We start from the raw sequence: 5,000 nt of genomic DNA, 5'->3' as shown, positions 1-5,000 counted from the left end.
AATTCATGCTAGAATCATGCTAGTAACATGCTAATTCATGCTAGAATCGTGCTAGTAACATGGTAATTCATGCTAGAATCGTGCTAACAACATGCTAATTCATGCTAGAATCGTGCTAACAACATGCTAATTCATGCTAGAAACGTGCTAGTAACATGCTAATTCATGCTAGAATCATGCTAGTAACATGCCAATTCATGCTAGAATCATGCTAACAACATGCTAATTCATGCTAAAATCATGCTAACAATATTCTAATTTATGCTAAAATCATGCTAGTAACATGCTAATTCATGCTATAATTGTGCTAGCAACATGCTAATTTATGCTAGAATCATGCTAACAACATGCTAATTCATGCTAAAATAATGCTAACAACTTGGTAATTCACGCTAGAATCATGCTAACAACATGCTAATTCACGTTAGAATCATGCTAATACCATGCTAATCTATCTATCTATCTATCTATCTATCTATCTATCTATCTATCTATATCTATCTATCTATCTATCTATCTATCTATCTATCTATCTATCTATCTATCTATCTATCAATCTTTTCATACTTTTAAAAACTGTTTAAACTAAATTAACTATTACCGTCAGGCTTTCACAAGCCAGCCTCAAAGTTTGTTCTCAAACTTTAAGAATCTAGTTATTATTCTTCTTCTGAGACTAAAAATTAAACTCTATCTCGTCCTAGGCCTTTCAAGCTATGACCATCAAACTCGGGTCAGACCTCCGAACTATTCTGACTCGAGTTGCTATATCTTTTCCGACTGATCTGACTTTCGGTTTTCCGAAAAACGTCCCGGGACCGTCGAAAAAATCCAATAGACGTAACATTGGATCAAACTTTGTGACCTCATAACTCCGCATCAGAATGTCACACAGACTTCTAACTGGGCTCATTTAACTCAGACTATCAAACTGCCAATGACTGATCACCTTTAAACTTTCTGGCCACGCCCTAGCAACCACTTTTGGACCCTAGAAACCGTCCCATAGACTTCCATTGCAAAATACTCTCATTGACTTTACATGGGATCAAACTTTGTGAACCCATAACTCTGCATCAGACTGTCCTACAGACTAATGATTGAGCTCATTTAACTCAGTCTAGCCAGCAGCCAATCACTGATGGCCTTTTAACTTTCTAGCCACACCCTAACAACCAGATACTGCACCCTAGCAACTGTCCCATAGACTGCCATTAAAGAGGTTCAGACTGATATTGTCATGCTGCAGTGTGATAGAGACATGGGGGTTGTGTTTAACTGTTCATACGGGCAAGAAGCTTTGATACATCATCAGTCTAAGCTGTCAATCAACTCCATAGCAACAAAACAGACTAACCTAGCAACGATATAATAGCAGCTATATCTCAGCATCAGAACATCGTAGAGAGGCGGGGGTTGGCTTGTTTGAATCAGGCTCGCACACCATCTATCTATCTATCTATCTATCTATCTATCTATCTATCTATCTATCTATCTATCTATCTATCTACCTATCTATCTATCTATCTATCTATCTATCTATCTATCTATCTATCTATCTATCTATCTATCTATCTATCTACCTCTATCTATCTATCTATAAACTGTTTTTATCTATCTATCTATCTATCTATCTATCTATCTATCTATCTATCTATCTATCTATCTATCTATCTATCTATCTATCAATCTATCTACCTCTATCTATCTATCTATCTATCTATCTATCTATCTATCTATCTATCTATCTATCTACCTATATCTATCTATCTATCTATCTATCTATAAACTGTTTTTCTCTATCTATCTATCTATCTATCTATCTATCTATCTATCTATCTATCTATCTATCTATCTATCTATCTATCATCTATCTATCTATCTATCTATCTATCTATCTATCTATCTATCTATCTATCTATCTATCTATCATCTATCTATCTATCTATCTATCTATCTATCTATCTATCTATCTATCTATCTATCTATCTATCTATCATGCTAACAACATGCTAATTCATGCTAGAATCATGCTAGTTACATGCTAATTCATGCTAGAATCATGAAAGTCACATGCTAATTAATGCTAGAATTATGCTAGTTACATGGTAATTCATGCTAGAATCATGCTAGTCACATGCTAATTCATGCTAGAATCATGCTAACAACATGCTAATTTATGCTAGTAACATGCTAATTCATGCTAGAATCATGCTAAAAACATGCTAATTCATGCTAGTAACATGCTAACTCATGCTAGAATCATGCTAGTCACATGCTAATTCATGCTAGAATAATGCTAACAACATGCTAATTCATGCTAGAATCATGCTAGTCACATGCTAATTCATGCTAAAATCATGCTAGTAACATGCTGATTCATGCTAGAATTATGCTAGTAATATGCTAATTCATGCTAGAATCATGCTAGAATCATGCTAGGCACATGCTAATTCATGCTAGAATCATGCTAGAATCATGCTACTACATGCTAGAATCATGCTAGTCACATGCTAATTCATGCTAGAATCATGCTAACAACATGCTAATTCATGCTAGTAACATGCTAACTCATGTTAGAATCATGCTAGTCACATGCTTATTCATGCTAGAATCATGCTAACAACATGCTAATTCATGCTAGAATCATGCTAGTCACATGCTAATTCATGCTAGAATCTTGCTAGTCACATGCTAATTCATGCTAGAATCATGCTAGTCACATGCTAATTCATGCTAGAATCATGCTAACAACATGCTATATTATGTTAGAATTGTGCTAGTAACATGCTAATTCATGCTAAAATCATGCTAGTAACATGCTAATTCATGCTAGAATCACGCTAACAACATGTTAATTCATGCTAGAATTGTGCTAGTAACATGCTAATTCATGCTAGAATCATGCTAACAACATGCTAATTCATGCTAGAATCATGCTAGTAACATATTTCATGCTAGAATCATGCTAGTTACATGCCAATTCATGCTAAAATCATGCTAACAACATGTTAATTCATGCTAGAATCGTGCTAGTAACATGCTAATTCATGCTAAAATCATGCTAACAACATGGTATTTCACGCTAGAATCATGCTAATAACATGCTCATCTATCTATCTATCTATCTATCTATCTATCTATCTATCTATCTATCTATCTATCTATCTATCTATCTATCTATCTATCTTTTCATACTTTTAAAAACTGTTTAAACTAAATAAACTATTACCGTCAGGCTTTCACAAGCCAGCCTCAAAGTTTGTTCTCAAACTTTAAGAATCTAGTTAGGCTGGCTTGTGTAGCAAGCCAGACTACTGTTATCCTATTAAACTTATTATTATTTTTCTATATTATTCTTCTTCTGAGACTAAAAATTAAACTCTATCTCCTCCTAGGCCATTCAAGCTATGACCATCAAACTTGGGTCAGACCTCCGAACTATTCTGACTCGAGTTGCTATATCCTTTCCGACTGATCCGACTTTCGGTTTCCCGAAAAACGTCCCGGGACCGTCGGAAAAATCCCATAGACGTAACATTGGATCAAACTTTGTGACCTCATAACTCCGCATCAGAATGTCACACAGACTTCTAACTGGGCTCATTTAACTCAGACTATCAAACTGCCAATGACTGATCACCTTTAAACTTTCTGGCCACGCCCTAGCAACCACTTTTGGACCCTAGAAACCGTCCCATAGACTTCCATTGCAAAAGACTCTCATTGACTTTACATGGGATCAAACTTTGTGAGCTCATAACTCTGCATCAGACTGTCCTACAGACTAATGGCTAGGCTCATTTAACTCAGTCTAGCCAGCAGCCAATCACCGATGGCCTTTTAACTTTCTAGCCACACCCTAACAACCAGATACTGCACCCTAGCAACTGTCCCATAGACTGCAATTAAAGAGGTTCAGACTGATATTGTCATGCTGCAGTGTGATAGAGACATGGGGGTTGTGTTTAACTGTTCATACTGGCAAGAAGCTTTGATACATCATCAGTCTAAGCTGTCAATCAACTCCATAGCAACAAAACAGACTAACCTAGCAACGATATAACAGCAGCTATATCTCAGCATCAGAACATCGTAGAGAGGCGGGGGTTGGCTTGTTTGACTCATGCTCGCACTCCATCTATCTATCTATCTATCTATCTATCTATCTATCTATCTATCTATCTATCTATCTATCTATCTATCTATCTATCTATCTATCTCTATCTATCTATCTATCTATCTATCTATCTATCTATCTATCTATCTATCTACCTACCTCTATCTATCTATCTATCTATCTATCTATCTATCTATCTATCTATCTATCTATCTATCTATCTATCTATCTATCTATCTACCTCTATCTATCTATCTATCTACCTACCTACCTCTATCTATCTATCTATCTATCTATCTATCTATCTATCTATCTATCTATCTATCTATCTATCTATCTATCTATCTATCTATCTACCTCTATCTATCTATCTATCTATCTATCTATCTATCTATCTATCTATCTATCTATCTATCTATCTATCCATCATGCTAGTTACATGCTAATTCATGCTAGAATCATGCTAGCCACATGCTAATTCATACTAGAATCATGCTAACAACATGCTAATTCATGCTAGAATCATGCTAGTCACATGCTAATTCATACTAAAATCATGCTAACAACATGCTAATTCATGCTAGAATCATGCTAGGCACATGCTAATACATGCTAGAATCATGCTAAAAACATGCTAATTCATGCTAGAATCATGCTAGTAACATGCTAATTCATGTTAGAATCATGCTAACAACAAACTAATTCATGCTAGAATCATGCTAGTAACATGCTAATTCATGCTAGAATCATGCTAACAACATGCTAATTCATGCTAGAATCATGCTAGTAGCATGCTAATTCTTGTTAGAATCATGCTAACAACATGCTAATTCATGCTAGAGTCATGCTAGTAACATGCTAATTCATGCTAGAATCATGC

This window comes from Danio rerio, chromosome 17 (genome assembly GCF_049306965.1).
Source record: "Danio rerio strain Tuebingen ecotype United States chromosome 17, GRCz12tu, whole genome shotgun sequence".
Classification (NCBI taxonomy): domain Eukaryota; kingdom Metazoa; phylum Chordata; class Actinopteri; order Cypriniformes; family Danionidae; genus Danio; species Danio rerio.
The sequence above is the reverse complement of the archived record's forward strand: the minus strand, read 5'-3'. Positions refer to the sequence as shown.